The sequence below is a fragment of the Corvus cornix genome, chromosome 6 (genome assembly GCF_000738735.6).
Source record: "Corvus cornix cornix isolate S_Up_H32 chromosome 6, ASM73873v5, whole genome shotgun sequence".
In the NCBI taxonomy this organism is placed as follows: Eukaryota; Metazoa; Chordata; class Aves; order Passeriformes; family Corvidae; genus Corvus; species Corvus cornix.
Window position 1 is genome coordinate 13,004,691 of NC_046336.1, and position 17,597 is coordinate 13,022,287.

At 54.7% G+C, this 17,597-nt stretch overlaps 1 protein-coding gene across 1 annotated transcript in view; it reads left to right on the forward strand.

The window, feature by feature from the left end:
- The first annotated feature begins 1,092 nt into the window (after positions 1-1,092).
- SEMA4G (semaphorin 4G) overlaps positions 1,093-17,597 on the forward strand; it is a 29,463-nt gene continuing 12,958 nt past the window's right edge. Inside the window, 1 exon segment of the mRNA XM_039554407.1 lies at positions 1,093-1,293. The gene's annotated coding sequence lies outside the window, so the exon portion shown is untranslated.

Below are 17,597 nucleotides of genomic sequence, written 5' to 3' on the forward strand. Positions count from 1 at the left end.
TGGATGGAGAAAGCCAGTCCTGTACTTTCAGGGCGCTTTTAAGTAGCGTTTGGATACGTTGTACTTTTTTTTGAATGCCTGCCTTGTCTCTGCGTGGTGAGCTGCTGCTAATGTTTCACCTCCTTCAGCTTTCCTGCCACCTCCCAGTTCCCTGTAGGGAAGTCACAGGGGAGGGGATGGAAACTCCGCTGGAATTGTTCCCTTCATTGTCATCAAAGTGCCTTTGCCATCAGCCTGGGGGAAAACCTAAAGCTTTTCAAGGCAGGTTTGGCCCGTATGGTGTGTAGGGGTGGATGAAGGGGCCATTTTCACACGCCCTTGTCCCCGTGCTTCCCTTTGGGTTTGCATTTGCGGCTGGAGCTGCCTGAAGCCGGGCGAGCGATGCTCCTTCCCTCTCACAGAGCGAAGCAGAAAGGGTAAATGGATTTGTGCTGCTTTTGTGCTACGGGGCGAGTCCTTCACCCGAGCAGTGAGCGCTGTGAGCTGGGGCTTGGCACGCAGGCTCTGGGGCTTTGCCTCTGGGTCTCAGGCTCTCTTCTCCCGAGGCTTGATGAAACTCCTGGCTCTCGGAGCAGATGTAGGAGCAGAGGGTCTCTTTCCTCTCCGGACTGACCGCCAGGCTGCAGCTGGAATAAAAACAATAGCTTCAAGCTGCCAGGGGCAGTGGTGGGGAGAGGAGGACAAGGCACCCAGTTTCATGCTTTATTCGCACTGCAGGCTTTCATAAAGGCAGCGTAAATCATGCAGGGCAGCCGTGGGCTCCACAGACAGCATCGTTCAGGCTCTCAGACACATTGATCTGTGTGCTGGAAACTGAGCCTGACCCCTTTGCCCTAACCAGGCTGTGGGGAGAGGCCTGCCAGGTGAGGCTGCTGAGATGCTGCACTGCATATCAACTCTCCTCCACCTTTGCAGAGCGCTGCCTGCCTCCCCTGTGTACTAACCCATTTTTTCCCCCCAGTATTTTGTGCTCCATCATTGTTATGGTAAGGTTTGCACAACACAACGTGTTTTTGCCTCCAGTTGATTTTCTCTGATTAGCCCATTTTTCCTCTTGCCCTCATTCTGTTTTTTCCTGCAGTATGCGAACGCCGTTTGCTGAGAAACTGTGTCAGCCTTCCTCTAATTAAGAGTCTGGCAGGAGCCAGCGCAACAGTAATTTTGGAGATGACGCTTCCAGTTTGGAGCTGACAGTGAGCTGAGGTGCTGCAGCAGGGGCTCGTGCTGGGGATGCGGGAATGTTCTCCAGCTGAGCAGGACAGGGGGACCCACGAGGAGCCTGGTGCAGGATCAGTGAGTACCCTGGGTGCATCTCAGCTTGGGTGTTTAAACTGTGTCCTCTCAAAAAGCAGCTGCAGGAATGGTTAAATCTGTGGTTATGTCATAGGTTTAGCCCTTTGTGAGGGAGTCTGTGTGTATGTGTGTGTAAAGGACAGGAATAAATTGCAGTGGCCCTAAGTTGACTGCATCTCTCTGAAATACCTGTAATGTTGGCAAGTAAGATGGAGTGCTCAGCAATCAAATGGCCTGAAAAAGGGCAAATAAGGAGAAGCCATTCAATGGTGCTCTGTAATATGGCTTCAGACTCCGTAGTTCTTTTATTAGCAGGAAAGCTCAAAGCAAACAAAAGGAGACAGGAGCTGGGGATTTGCTTGCCTCAGGATGTTGTGGATGCTAAAAGCTTAGAGGTTCAAAGAGCATTTTGCGGCAGAAAAATGCAGTGGGGGTCTATGAAATGAAAGCAGCTCTCCCTGGCTGAGAAAGCTTCAGGCTGCTGATCCCTGGAGGGTGGAGCGTGTGCTGGGAAGGTATCCCAGATGTCTGTCCTGTTCCTTCACCCCGTGCAAGGTGCTAGGATTTGGTCCAGTGTGGTGTTACTGCCTGTATGCTTTACGTGAACAGCTGAGGGATTTCATGTAATCTCATGGTTTCCAAACTGTCTGTCGTGCCCACTGTTGTGTCTCCCCATCCATTCCTGAGACAGAAGTTGTTGTTGAAGGTGGTGCCAGCCCTTGCTCTAAAGGAGTCTGGAGAGGTGTATGGGGTCAAATGTTTCATTTGGCTGAAGAAAACTCAGTGTCATTTTTTGATCTTTCTAATGACCCTGTGAGTGAGACTAGGAAAACGAGTTGTGTGGTTCAGGAGCTCCAGCAGAACACAGCCAACCACATGCCAGAGCTGACCTCCTTCCTCTCCCCTCCCACCCCATCCATAGATGTTTGCAGCTAGGGAGAAGTACAACTAAGAGCAGATGAGGAGATTTAAAAAAACCAATCCTTCCTATGTGGCACCTCTAGAGCACAATTCAGCATTTTCCCTCTCTACTTGCTGTGTCAGGTTTGCCTCTTGGGGGCAACCTCACCCCGCTCCGGCTGAGACCAAAGGGCATTTAAGTGCTTGAGGGGCGATGACTCACTGCGCATCTCTCTCTGCCTTTGCGTTATCTGATCATTTTTAGCAATCGAGGTCATTATTTGCTGAAAGGATTTCAGGATTTAAGCTGTCGAGTCTGACTGTTGGTGGCTTTTCAGAAATGATGCAATTGGCTCTTGAAGGTCCCTTTCCAGGCTTGGAGTCCTTCAAAGTTTTTTTGTGCCTTGATGTCCTTCAGAGAGAGGAGGGTAGCATGGAAGGACGTGTGTTTTGTGGTTCTGGTTTAACGGGCAGAGCATAAATCTCTGCGAGGAAGATTTACAGTGTTCTCTTGGTTTTTTTGCCTGGGTTGGCTTGGACTGTCACTAAGCCTATAAGATGGTGCTGCAGACACTGACTTGTCATAGGGGAGAGAACAAAATTACTGCTCCAGCTCCATTTCAGCCCCGAGTCCCTGAGCAAGCGTCTCGTACAAACATCATCCACAAAAAACCATTTGCATTTATTTAAAGGGCGTTGAGGTATATGATGGAATAAAGGAAGTATTATTCATGCTTCGTGCCGTGGTTCCTAATGGTACTTTATGCGCTGATATGACCTACAAAGCTTGTTGTTTTGTGCCTGCAGTGCTCTGATGTTCTTCCTGTCCTGAGGGTCAGAAATGACAAGAATAAACTATTGTGATGAGTGTCTTGCAAATCCCTGGTGCCTCTCCTTGGAAGTGTCCTTGCCAGGGCACAGCTCAGTGACCTTGCTGGCACAGGCAGCAGTGGGGCAGCGTCCTTGTCCGGCCCAAAGGAGCGAACAGAGAGGCATTTCTGTGAGACGTGAGGGCAAATCCATTTATCCATATTCGTGTTTCACCTTCTCCCCAAAGCGCCGGGATGCAGCTTGGGCTGGGCAGGGGGCTTGGCCCAAGCTGAATGCACGCAGGAAAATACCAGGGAGAAGGCTGGAGTAAGTGAGGTTAGACCCCAAAGCACAGGGACTACTCCAAGAGGGGTGCAGGATCCTGCAGCCTGTGTCTGCCCAGTGAAGGACTGAGTCAGCCCTGCTGGGGCAGCAGCTCCTGGCTCCAGCCAGCCTGGGCACTTGGACAGCAGCAACCACGGAGCTCATTAACCCAGCCCTCCGGCACTCGCTCTGCTGGCCTTGACACTGTCCTTCTTAATAGTTCCTCTTCTTTCCCTTTTTTTTTTTTTCTTTTAATAAAGGTAAATTAGCTATATGGATATGCAGGAACATGAATCAAAGGAATTCAGCTGACTCTTGAATGAACCTTTCGTACAGAGATGTGCTAAAAAGCACCAGGACGTGATGGATGCAGCCTGCTCAGAAAACACCTAAGGACAAAAACTGCTTGTAAGGCATCTCACTGCAGCCTCCAAAAATCTGATTATGTAGGGGGAGAAAAAAAAATCAGGTTTTGGAATACATTAACTCAGTTGAACAGCACAGAGAGAAGGTACCAGCAAGAAGCAAATCAATTCCTGAAGGCTGCTGGGAAATTTCACTGAAATGGAGCTTCAGAGTAAGGCTGGCTACACTTAGAGGAGTTATGTTTCACCTGAAATATTTAACACTGGGCATTTGAAATGCTCTGCATGTCCAAAGAGCCCACCAAAAATATGCTTACAAGGAGATTTTGGAGGAACCCTGGGCTCATGCCATGCTGTTGATTTGTGAACCCAGATATTCAGGTTGTTCGGTTTTGTTAGGATTTTGTTGGGTTTTTTTAAAGAAAAGCATGGGAAGGATAAGTCTCTGGCCTCCATCACAGGGAAGCAAAAATTACCATGTAATGAATGCTGGTCTGCTTTTGGGACACGTGCTGACAGATCTGTTGTTAGGAGGGAGATGTTTCCATAGCAAAACCATCATCCTAAATGGCACTGTAATGCAGCAGAGATGCTGTGGTGGCCCCGGGGACCATCTTCCCGGACCATTCTGAGCATCCTTCCAGGGAATACGGGAGAGTGATGGCAGGGGGGATCAGAGCAGCTCATGGTGATGCTCCCCACAGCAACAGGGCTCTGCTGGTGAGGCTGTCAGCTCAGCGTTTTTCAGTCCTTTCTGACTTTAAAAGAAAACTACAACAAAAGGCAAGCTTGAAATAGCTCATTTTATCTCAGCAGACAAACAACTTGCTTTGAGCATCATTGTCACTCAGGCTAAATTACTTTTAGATGTTTTTAATGACTGGGTAACATTTTTCAGCTGTCCATTCTGCAGCACCCTGCTGAGGGACAGTCCATCTGTAAAGACCAAGGACTCCAATATTGTGGTTGTTCTTCCTGACATTCATTTGGCTTTATTATTTGATACGTGATTCCCTGTGGCAGAGATGTTTTCAGCTAAATTTACAGCTACAAGCTCTTTTCTTTGCGTAAAGGAGATCTGCTTCCAAAAGGGCTGGAAGGCTGGTTATGCATGTTCCAGTGGAAGGTCAGGGATGTAGAAGAGAAACTCTGGGAGATTGAAGGTGACAGTTCAAATGCCGTCTGCACTGAGGGTGACATTCCCATTGGGCTGGAGGGATTTTAACCCATCATTTGTTACCTCTACCTTTCACTTCACTTGTGATGCACAGCACAGAGAGCTGTGACTTGCAAAATGATCCCACTGGGGATGTGGTTTGTGACATCAGCCACGCAGGTCTCTCGAATCCCTCTTTCCAAGGCGGGTGCAGCTTTTGCATTCGTTTCTAAAGGCAACTTCTGAGCCACTCGCCTTCGCCATCTCTGGGTTTTGCAGCGTTTCTGGGAGGTTGTATTTTTAAATCCTAGCTCATAAATTCTGGAAGCTACTTTCCTTCCCCACCCCCTCGTCCCTATCAAAGTGTCAGAGCTGAAGAAAAACTGTGAGAGTGATGGATGTGCCCGGCTCTGCTTGCCAGGGCTCTGCTGTGTGTGGGGTGTTATTTTCTGCGCTGCTGGTGTTGTTTCTTCTTTGGTGGCAGAGACGGCAGTGTAGGGGTTTGGTGCCTGGGAAGGAGGGGTAGGATGCCCGCAGGTCATCCAAGCATTGAGCTGGAGGAGGCAGGGCTGGGAGAGAGGTTGCTTGGGCACAGGGACAAGGCCAAGAGGTGAAGCTGTGGGGACATGGATCCTGTCTGGTGGCTTGGCCCAGAGGGTGGATGCTGGTGGCCATAACACCTTCCTGGCTTTCGCTCTGGGGGCTGCAGGTTGGCTCACCCAAAAGGGCAGCTTTTAAAAGGCACCAGTCTTATCCCAGCCCTCATGCACTCCCAGGTATTTGTGTTGCTGCTCTAGGCAGTGTGTGGCAGGGACCTGACCTGCCGTGCAGGGGAAAACACAGGGGCCTGTGCCCCACTGCAGAAACAGAGAGAGACACCCCTGTGCCCCCTGGCCAGGCTGGAGCCTGCCTGCTTTTACTGGGAGCAGCTGGGATGATGATGGGCAGAGGGGTTGCCAATGTCCAGCCCAGCCAGTCACTTCTCCTGGAGCTATGCCTCTGTCTCTTCCCTGCCTGCACCCACTTTTGTCCTGCTCCTCCCTCAGAGCTGGGACAAAACCCCACACTGAGCCCCAAAACTCCATTCCCTAATGGAATTCCCAGTGGCTGCTGGCGTTTTCCCCCCATGCTGCAGGAGCATCCCGAAGCAGCTCTGCCTGGTTGAAAGGCAGGTCAGGACCCTGCCCTGCCGCAGTCTCACCAGCCCTTCCCTGAGGGCACGCTGCCGACAGATCCTGAGCCAGGGAGATGCTTTCCGCTGGCTTAGAGAGGTTTGCAGACAAGCAAACCAAACCCTGCCAGCTCCCTGTGTGAGCGCCTGTCCTCCGTGAACTCCCGTGCGTCTCTTGCAGCCGGGCTTGTGGGAACGGATCGGAGGCTGCTGTGACTCAGCGGCTTCTCCCTTGAGAAAATCTGCCCTGGCACGGTGCTTGGCTCTGCGGCTGGGGCTGCCGGCACCTGGCAGCCCTCATCAACAAATGGCCTTGGGCAAAACATCCCAATTTCCCCTGCCAAACATTTATGGGAGGAGAAATGCAGCATGTGATCTTGCAGGAAGTCGAGGCAGCAGCTCTGTGCTATACTGAGCTGGGGAGAAAAGTCCCATCCCTCCCTCCGTGAAGCTGAGCCTTGGGCTGGAGGGGCTGCAGCACGGGCTGGCTCTTCCGGTCTGCCCCTGCCTTTTTCCATCTCCTTATAACTTTCTCAGACAAATTCTTCTGCAATTGTAATTTTCCCCGCTGGCTCTCAGCCTGAAGAAACAGTGGTTTGGAAAGTTTGCTCAATGACTTGAAGGGAAGAGGCTCCTAAGCCTTTCATGCTCTGTGCCCTCTGGAACATCTTTTTTCCCGGGGCTAATCTGTGGAGCATCACGCTTGGCTTGACGAGTCCATGACGCTCTCAAGAAACAAAGCCAAGCCTGGTGAGTGTGTACTCAGCTGCTGGGAAGCCCCAGGTGCTGCTGTCAGAGTCCAGGCAGCACCATCGGGTCTTTTCCGTTCCTCTGCTTCACACAGCTCTGCGGGCCTGGAATCTGGGCAGACCGCTCCTGTGGTGGGCAAAGGAGACTGCTGAGAGGGTGGGCACTGGAGCACTGAGACTCACCCCGTGGTGTGGGGCTGGTGTGCTCCCCACTGGGCTTTTTATCCATGGAGGCAGGTAAAGCAGCAGTGCAGGTCTCACAGTGTAGTTGAGGGACGGAGGGGCCTGGAGAAAGGCTGTTTTGCTTGTTGCTTTCTCACGTCAAAAGGGGAAAGTACCCGTTTTTCTGCTGGTGGTTTTGACTCTGTAACATGCCTCTCGCCACGGTGCAGGCTGGCACAGCCTTAGCCTGAGTTTCACAATTCTTTTGTGGGTTTCATAAATTCCCAGCTGCTGGAGCACCATGATTTTGTAACTCCTAGCTGGCTTTTAAACCAGTCCAGAGAGGAGCTTGAAACTGTTGGGATGCCTGCTGCCTCTTGGATCACAGAGGCTGGCAAACCAAATCCCAGATCTGGAGTTTTATCTCACTTTTCCTGCTTGGGGCAAGGGAAAGGCAGGCTGCAGGTACTGTTGAGCAGAGGCCAGGCCTGCCTTAGGAAGCAGTTTCCTACCAAAGGCTGGGGATCCTGATCAACCACATGGGTTTGATAGGCACTGATGCCCTGTTAGTGCTGCAATCCCAAAACAGAGCCCTTTGTGACAGGCTGCTCCCATGGTGTGCACCCTGCCAGTGTATTTCTGATTTAATCCTGGCTGCTATTTGATCCTGCTAAGCTGTATTTCCACATCTATGATCCATAATGAAATCCTCTGTCTGACCAAACCTGGTTCCCAGTGGTGAGAGACGGGACATACAGCAGTGGGGAGTGTGGGGGTCTCCTGACCATCACCCTGGACACCCCCATGCATGCGACCTCCACTAAGGTCTTGGCTGTGCAGGATAAACCTGAGAGGGGGCAAGAGGGCTGGAGCCTGGGGACTGGCATATTTTGGGACTGCAGGCAGGTTGAGGGTCCCTCGGGGTCCAGGGTGACAATTGGTGCCGAGCTACAACCAAGCCAGACAATGGTTCATCCCCAGCAGACCTTGAGGCACTTGAGGCAGAGCAATGTCAGGCATTAAGCACCTTAAATCATGTCACTGTGTGCTCTGACAGGATCCCCATGTCCCCCCAGGAAGGCTGCAGGCTGGCGGTGGCTGGGGAAGTGTCTCTGGCAGGGAGCACCCGGCAGCACTGCCGCCCCGGGCGCTGAGCTGCAACCTGAGTGCATGCAGGTCGCCGTCTCCCAGGCTTGGGGCGAGCACAGCACGTGTGCTGGGAGAGCTGATCCGCGCTAATCCCATCAATATTTCACGGTGTCGTGGCCCTGTTACAATTCCTCGCATCATTTGGGATGCTGGCTAGGATGGGGTTGTGGTGCCAAGTGAAACATGAGAGCTGCCATGGCTTTGCCCTGTCTCCCTGGGCATCTGAGGGGTGAAAGGGACTGTCTGTGAGCTTTTCTTCTCACTGCCATGGGTAGAGTTGTGTGGCAGAGACGGGTGAACCCAAAAATGCCGTCTGAGTGTCGGCATCTGCCTGGTTTTGCCATGTGCTGGAGCGGTGGGGCTGTGCTGTGCTGGGCAGCTGGCCCATGTACGGATGGGGCTGTGACGTGGCAGAGCCTGCTCTACCTGGTCCTCTCTCTGTGGGACACAGTGTGTAAGTGAAACAAGAAGAAATTAAACAGTAACCAATCTCTGGGCTGGTGATGAGGGCACAAAAGCATTTCCTTGTCCTAAAGGCTGTTTGGAGTAACAGGGAGAGAGCGTCACAGATAAAGTCTTGCATGGTTTTGGGGAGATGGGTTTCCCAAGGCACCATGTCATGACTCAAAGGCTGCCCTGCTCTGAGCTGGCCCCCGGGATAGGGGTTGTAGGGCTGTAAGTCCTGTGAGGAGCAAATTATGAAGCTGGGGTTGTTTAACCTGGAGAAAATGACTTTCTGGAGACCTTATCGCTCTCTACAACTGCCTGAAAGGAGGTTGTAGCAAGGTGAGGATCAGTCTCTTCTCCCAAGTAACAAGTGATAGGACAAGAGGATTGGCCTCAAGCTGCACCAGGGGAGGTTCAAGTTGGACATGATGAAGAATTTATTCTCTGTATGTGTGGTCAAGTATTGGAATGGATTGCCCAGGGAAGTGGTGGGGTCACCACCCCTGAAGATATTCAAGAAATGACTGGACATGGCACTTAGTGTTGTTGTTTTCTTGACCAGGTGTTGTTTGGTCAAAGGTTGGACTCAATGATCTCAGAGATCACTTCCAACCTTAATGATTCTATGATTCTAGATCTGCCCCAATAGGAAATTCCCCTTCCAGCGCCTTCCTGGCTCTGGGCTAGGGTTGAAGCAGCAGCCAGACCTCCCTGTTTGGCAGAACCGATCTGCGGATAAGAGGGATGCAGGAGAGGGTTGGGTCTGTTTGGGCTCCCACTGCCTGGAACCCGCTCTGACTCTTGGGAAAGCCATGCAAAGAAGAGGAAGGCCCTGGCCTTCAACCTCGTGGAGCCCTAAATTCCTTCAGTTAATCTCATGGGGGCAGCAGAGCAGGCAAAGCTCTGAAAATAGATCTGTTTCCAGCTGCCAATGACTCGTGTTAATTAATTAAAGCCTCGCAAGCTCGGGCCTGTAAAAGCGCAGTGCTGGTCGCGCCAGGCTCAGCTTGCTCTGCACTCACGCACTAATTATCCTACTGCAAGGCCAGCAGCTAACGAAGCTCCAATTTGTGCTTGGTTCGGCTTCCAGCCATGTGGGAGGCAGGGAGTGCTGTTGCAGGATGGGATGGGCACAGTGCCCTGGATAAGGGGGAGCTTTGGGCAGCCCTGTCTCAGCCCTGGCACCCCCTTCCCCAGTGCTCTCCCCATAACTGGCCCCACAGCCTCCAGCTGTGCCTCTGGTAAGGTAGGGAATGGGGTTTGGAGGGGATGTGGAGGACCAGCTGCCTTGCAGCACCTGAAGCCCCCATACCTGGGTAAGACAGGCTGGCCAAGAACATCCCTGCCTCACCATCCCTGCCAGGCTCCCAGCGTGTGGGCATCCTGCTTCCGCAGACTGGGCAGAGGGGCGAGGCAAAGCGAGGTGTGGAGGAGACACTGGGGTTTTGCCCAAGGAGAGGAGGAAATGGCAATTATCCTCGGGAGCACAGAGGAGGTGAGGGCAGGGAGGCAGGGAGTGCTCGAGGAGGGGGTGGGTCGTGTCTCTGTTCTGAGAGTGGGGACATGGAACGGGTTTTGGGATATCATGCTGGGAGAGGGGGTGGTGGCTGCTTGGTGAGTGTGTGCAAGGGTGACAGAGACACCTGTCATCAGGAGCACCCAGATGGGTCCCTCCTCAGCTGAGACCCACCAGTGGGTGAGGACTGGGGGGATTCAAACCTGTGTTACCTTCCCTCCCACCCGCAGTGTTTGTAGGAGGCAGGATCCTGGCAGACAGAGGCCTTGAGAACGGCACGTTAGTAAGGCTCCCCATGGGAGCACCCTGGCCCTGACACCTTTACTGACCCTAAAGGTCCAAAAGGTGGTGGAATCTCAAGTGGGGGCTGACCCTCATCCCCAGACAATGCTCAGCAACTGCAGAAGAACCTGCTCAACCCTATGCCCTGCTGTGGGTCTGGCTCCAGGTCTGCAGGGTCTGGGGTTGGGGTGGGCTTTGTCCCCTTCCCAGGGACCTCACCCCTTGGAGGGGTTGGTGTGGAGTGGAGGGGGTGAGCTGGCATCCAGAGGTGATGGTGCTGGGACTGGGCAGCACATGGCTTTGTAACGGTGGGCTGGCAGCACCCGGCCACCCTGCCAGCTCTGAGAGAGCTGTAATCCAGCATATGCAGGTACAGCATTTCCCCACCTCCTGCTCCAGCTGATTTCCAACTGCCCTAGATCCAACCTGCTGATTACACGCAGTGTTGGCTCAGAGTTTTGCTTTCGGGAGGCTTGCTGCTGCTGCTATGAGGAGTGAGGAAGGAGGGTTGGCCAGGTGCTGGAGGCTTACGAAAGGAAAGCAAACACAGGCCTGGACCTGGCAGCTCCTGCACATGGGGAGGAGCTGCAGAAGCCACCCAGGATAAAAAGGCTCCACACAGGGCCCCGGAGAAACCATTACCTGCCTGTGTTTCCAAACAACCTTCTGCCATGCGTGAATGGCAAGACATCCTGAGAGCAGAGAGAAGATGGGGCATGCTGCCTGTCTCAGGCATGCAGTGCAGGGTGCTGGGCTGACTTTGGGGAGCAAGAAACCTTAGTGAGCACCCTGGCATTGGCTGGGGGCTGTACTGTGCTGACACCGGTGGCTCTGACTGGGGGCTGTGGCATAATGGCACTGGTAGCATGTGGTTGCAGTGTTGGCAGAGCAGGATGACGCTTATCCGTGTTCCATCACGCTTTTGCATAGTCACAAGTCCACGATACCGGCCCTTTGCCTCCCTGACTTTGCAAAGGGCGTTCACACGGGCCTTTTGGGGGCCGCATCACCCAAGCCTCCTGGGCTGAGTGAGCCCCCGGCCCACCGCATGTGTTGAGGGCCGACGGGGAGCTGCACGGCAGCGTCCCGTCCCTGCCTGCCGCGACTCTGCCGAGGGACATGCTGCCACCTGCTTCCACGCAGCGCAGGCAGGGCCGGCCCTGCTCCGCTCCCCTCCGTCTCCTCCTCGTCGCGGCCCCACGCCGGCGGCCGCTGGCTGCGGGCCGGGCTCGGCGGCCCCCGCGCTGCCGGCAGGGGGCGGAGCGGGGCTCGGCTCGGTCCGGCACGGCACGGCACGGCACGGCACGGCACGGCACGGCACGGCACGGCGCGGTGCGGCCGCGCACAGCCGGGCTGCGCTGCCGAGCCGAGCTGAACCGAGCCCTGTCGTGCTGAACCGAGCCCTGTCGTGCCGAGCCGCCGTGCCGAGCCGTACCCTGCCCTCCCCTTCTGCGCCAGCGCACCGCACCAGGCAGGTACCGAGGGGACGCGAGCAGCGCCAGCCGGGGCGGGTGCGGGTCCGCAGGCCAGGGGGGTGCTGGGTTCGGGCGCCGCGTCCGCAGGCAGGATCCGGGAAGCTGGGTCGTGCGGCTGGGTGTGGGTGCTGCAAGCACACGGCCGGGGCTGAGGCTGAGCGCTCAGCCCACGGGCAGGATCTGGAGTGCTGGGTGCGGGTGTTGAATCGCTTGGTAGGTCCTGGGGTGCTGGATCAGGGTCGGGTCTGGGTCTGCAGGCAGGGTTTGTGGTGCTGGATCCCAGGTGCTGAGTCTGTAGGGAGGATTAGGGGTGCTGGATCCTGGTGCTGAATCCACAGGCAGGGTTGGGGGTGTTGGATCTGGAGTGCCGGGTCTTGGTCCGGTTCCACAAGCAGGATTTGGAATGCTGGTTTTGTGTGCTCGGCTGCTGGATCCGGGTGCTAAGTCCACAGCAGGATCTGGGGTGCTGGGTGTGGGTGCTGCTCACGGGAAGGGTCCAGAGACAGAGGAGCAGAGCTCTGACCTGCTGTGGTTGAAATCCAGGGAATAATGCGTTGGGAGAAACAAGAGGGGAGAGCCTTGGAAGCAGGGTGGGGAGGGGTTCAGGGTAGGTCTGATGCAGGTGAGGATGTGGGGACGATGAGCCGGAGGGGGAGGTGGGATATGCTGGATCTGGTGGCAATGCAGGAGCACTTGGGGGACAGGTTTGGGGCGTGGGGTGAGATGGGTCTGGGGGACCTGGGTAGGAGTGGTGGGGGAATATGCTGGGGGTGTAAGGGAACATGATGGTAGGAATTGCAGACAGACAGAGCACCAGCTCTGGGCAGGGAGGGCTGGATACAGCCCTTTCCTTCCCCAGCAGGCTGGGGGGGATCAGGGGTCTGCAGGGATGAGAACTGCTGGGGGTGTTTGGGAAGGCTGAGCATTACCTGGGGTCAGCTGCTGTTTCAGATGGCTGGGATGAGGTACTAAACCGATGCAGGTGGTGCAGTACAATCCCTGCCCCCCTCTCCTTCCCTTTGGAAATCAGGGGGTGGTCATGGAATGTGGCTTGTCTGAGCCCTGACTCGTCGAGATTCATCTCCTTGGGATGCATTGCTGTGGGGGCTGCAGATGCCCCCCAGGCAAAGCAGACCAGCCTGTGCTGGGGCTTCTCTGCATCTTTGTGCCAATCCAAAGGTAGAAAGTACCTGAAGCACTGGAATTTGGGGCTCTCTTTGCTCTCTCCATTATTGCCCAGGTGGGCTAGTGACTTGTGCCTGGCCTTTAAACCAAGAGCGTGAAGTGGGAGGGGGAACCATGAAAAGGCTCGTCTAGTGCCAAGAAAAATAGTCTCCAAAGACAAAGAGGCTTCCCAAAATGGATGAGGAGTGCAGTTCTGCTCAGATGCAGGGAAATTATTAGTAAGAACAGCGGCATTTTTGGTGCTAGTTGGCCTGCCACTGCGGGCTCCAGCTGCTTTGCCTCCCTCTGCGGCAGGTGCAGGTTGGGGCCCCCCCACCTGAACCCCAAACCTGGGCGGGATGACCACGGCAGCCGCAGATGCTTCGTGTGTGCCCTGCAGGACAGGTCTGTGCCTCATCTCGGTTTGGCCAGGCTTGCTCTGCCCAGAGGGTGAGGGGCAGGGAGCTGCCCCCCAGCAGGAGAGATTCCTATCAGGATTTTGTTTTTGTGTTGCAACCTGAGGGGGAAAAAAATCCCCAAATCCCAATTGCCCTTTCAGTTCCGGCAGATGAGGCTTTGTTTCCCCCCCCTGCCTCTTCCAGCATCTATTTGAACCTTTCACCACTTTACCCACCAGGAATGCAGCAGGTTTGCTGGAGCTGGGAGGTTTATTCAGCAAATCTGGCAGGTCATGTGCCGGGAAAAAGCATCCAGGTGTGCTTAGCCAGACTGGCGTGGGGGGCAGAGTGGGGGGCTCTGCCGGCACCCCGTGCAGGAGGGCAGTGGTGGGTGCAGTGGAGATGTGGTGCCAGCCTTGCCTGGCCGCGTGTGGGGAATTTCCCTGCACTTGCCCGCCGGCTCTGCTTGGCATCTTGACGAGACTTGTTGGGAAGCAGCTCATGTGATGGGTGGTTTTGTGAGAGGGGGCCTGTCCTGGGGACCTGCTGCCTCTCGGAGGGGAGGGGTGATGCCCCCAGACTTTTTTACGCACTTCGCTCCCTCCCTCCCTCCCCTCCCCCCCTGCCCCCCCCCGACAGTGGTGCTGCGTGGGTGCCTGTTCCTGTTCAAAGGTAGAGCTCCCTACTTGGCTGGTGCTTCAGGAGGAAGTGCTGCCATCTCCGTCCCTCCCTGGCTGGCTGTGCCACCAGCTCCTCGTGGTTTACAAGCATGAGGGCTTTGCCGTAGCAAGGTCATCACCAAACCTACCCCCTCCTTCCTCCTGGGGCCTGAGGTCTGCTGTCCAGAGATGAAGGAGGCCGAGGGTTTGAGGCACCAGGTAACTAACCGGTGTGGGGGCCGGGATGCAGCTTCGTGATTCAGGGTGTGCTCTGGGTTCTGCTTTTCTTGTTGCTTAAAAGCTCCCTCCAGGTACAATCCCACCTCCGTTACCTGTTGGAGGGCGACTGTTTGCCTGTTGCAAAGCCCGGCCCATGTAAATAATGTGGGGATCTGATTTTGGGGCAGCAAAGCTGGCGGTATGCAAACAACTGTGGGAAAGGCAAGATGTTACTGCTTTGTGCTGTGCAGTTTTGAATGCAAAGTGGAATATCAAAATTGGGTTTGACCCTAAACTGAAGCTTTGTTGGAGGGAAAGCAAAGGAAACAAGATGTTGAAGCTGGAAGCCCTAAAACTGCTCCCGTCATCTGGTTTTGCAGGACTTTGGAAAAGAAAACAGTTTATCTTTGGAATAAATAAAAGGGAGAGGAACAAGCTTGCAGCAGAAAGCCCCATGTTCACTCCAGACAAGTTGGGTTGTGCTCCACCTCTTGCCCCCGCTTCCAAGGGGGCCCCAGGTTGTGTGAGATTTCTGAGCCTCTTGTTTCCCCTTGGGAAAACCCCGCACCGTCCCGACAGTGGGAACCCCAGGCATTGCCAAGAAACATCTTTGAAACTCAAACCTGGCTTTGGAAAAAAACTGGAAGACAAACCGGCTCTAAACAAACACCCGAGTTAATTCCGTCTTGCATTGTATGAGCCCAGTGAAATGAAACACAGTGCAGCCACAGGGACAGGCAAATGGATTCAGATGCTTTACAAAACCCTGAAATCTGCTGGCTTTGAGATGTCCTTTTACATTTAGGGTTGGGATTTTTTTTCTCATTTTCTTTCTAATTGTTCCTGGGAATTTAATTCTACAATTATGTTGCTGCTTCTGCTGAGGAGACAATGTGCTTCAGCCACAAAGCCTTTGAAGGCTGGATTGCAGATCACATCTAGTGCTGAGCCACTTGGATCCAGACGCCCCCTTGCTGGGAGAATTTGCTGTGATGTGGAGGGCTGTCTGTCTGTTCGTTTGTCCAGGCTGCCGAGGGGCTGCCGGCCAGTGGTGAAGCTTGTCATGCGGCAAATGAAGAAAGGATGGAACATGTTGGGGTTTGGAGGTGATGTTGCTAGCACTGAGCCTGCCTCTTCCTCATGATGGAGGAGGTGGGAGCCCCAGGGATCTGCACCCCACATCCCAGGGCTCGATGGCTGCACTCTGCTTCCCCCATGTCCTGAACTGGAGGTGTGAGGGTGAAGTCAGAGCGGGGCCACCGAGTCTCGGCACCATCCGGTTTCACTTCCCGGTTGTTGCATGACTCCCTGCTGTACTCTCAGGTGCTCCCAGGCTGTGGGGTCAACCCAGGGCTGCTGCTGTGGTGTTTCCAAAGGGGACATATGTGCTGTGTGAGAAGGAAGAGCCACAGGGACTGTGTCCTCACTGCTGTCGTGCAAGAGCTAATGGCCTTCAGCAATGAGGAATTGTTCCTGTGAGGGGAGTTTTGCTGCTCTGTCCAGGGATTCTGGGTCTGGGCTGGCTGTGGCATCCCTTGGTGCTCTTGGTCCTACGACTGAGCTGCAAGGGTTTGCCCTTCAGCCTCCCCTCCTGGCACCCTTCCAGGCCAGCTCTGGGCAAGGCCTCTGGATGCAGGCAAGGAACTAACAGATGGTGTTCGTGGGTTTTCCATTAGGGTGGGCAGTGGAGGAGTGATCTGTTCTGCTGTCCTGGACACTGTGCTCTTGCTGTCTGCTTGTGTCGTGTCAGGAGCAGCTGGAGCAGAGCTGTCCCTGTGCCTGGCAGCCATGGCACAGGGCAGAGCAGCTTTCCTTATTTTCTCAGTTGGACTTTTTTGGGTAGGTTTGGATGGGAATGGTTGGAGAGGTCCCATGGGGACTTGGCACTGAGCTCCGTTGCTGCCTGGCAGCCCCTTTGAACCTCCTGCTCCACATCAGACCCGACCTGATGGAGGAGAGGAACGAGTTCTTGTGAGATTAGTGAAAACAGGGAGCTTGGGAGAAGCTAACACACCCTGAGCCCTGCAGCCATGCAGGGGGGACACCGTGTATCCCTGCTCCTTGTGGGGTGGGCAGCATTCCCCACAGGAATGCAGCAGGGGGGTGGCGATCAAGGTGTGGTGCTGGGGGGGCAAATCTGTTGGAAATGGGGCTGTTATTAGTTTTATTGCTGACTGCTCAGCTTGTCTTTTCAGGGATGTTTGGCTCCCTCCAGCACTGGCACCCCTTAAACCGGCCTGCATCCCTGACTGTCCCCGCTCGCTGTTCCATCCATCACTTTGCTACTTTGCGTGTTTTCTCCCCACTGCGATGTTTCTGGGATCAGAGCTGGGTGCTCTCTTCTGGATGTGCTGGGCTCTGCTGGTGGCTGGTGGGGACTGTGCTGTGGGAATTCAGAGTCTGTTCCCATGGCCTGCCACCCGCCTCCCTGGCTCCATGATAGCTGTGCTCTGCATGGGGGCTCTGTGCCCGGAGCAGGGCAGGATATTCTGTGAGAGAAGCTGATGTTGCAGCTCCTCCTCCCCTTCTCTGTGCCCAAATCCCAAATTTGGGTAAAGGAGAAGTACATCTGCTTCCTGAACAGCGGAAGCTCTTGTGTGTGTCTGCTGAAGCACCTCAGGGTCAAGCCTGGTTTTGTTTAAAGAAAGCAACTAAAATAAACCCAGGGAGGGGCTCCCAGGAGGTCACTGTGCTCCTTCTCTCCCTGACCCAGCATGGGTCCCCTCTTCCCGGAGGGCTTTTGACGAGTTTGCATTTTTTTTTCTTGTGCTGTTGACAAAAATTCTGTCTAGTTGAGAAATATCTGTGCAGCAGCACCAGCCCAGTCCCACGGGTCAAATCCTGCCCCTGCAAAAGGGAACAGTGGCTTGTTTTGTGCTGGCCTTTGGGGATGCTGCCACAGGATACCCATGTCCTTGCAGGGCAACCCAGGCATGAGGCCAGGGGCAAGCTCCTCGAACAAATGGATGGACAGGTGGACACTATGGGCTTGGGATGGATCTGATGTTTTATCATTTGCTGGTTGGGCTCTGCAGCAGAAGCAAAGTGCTGGAAGTTCATCAAGGGCTGAATTAAAGTTGCCTGGCAACCTCCATCCTGGCTCCTCTTCCCACATCTCGCAGGATTTCCCACTCAAGGTCTGCCGCCTCCAGGGAAGGGGGGCCCAAAACACATTGCGCTCGCATCCAGGCTGGGGCTAGGCTTGTCTCCCGTCCTTGGGTGGCTCCTTTCCCATAACTTACTGGTTGTTCCCATGCCTGGGAGCCGGGAGCTCTCCCCACCTCATCCCCTGGAGCAGGTGCCTTTCCCCCCACCCGCACCAGGAATGGGTCGGGCTGTTTCGGCTGAACCTGAGGGC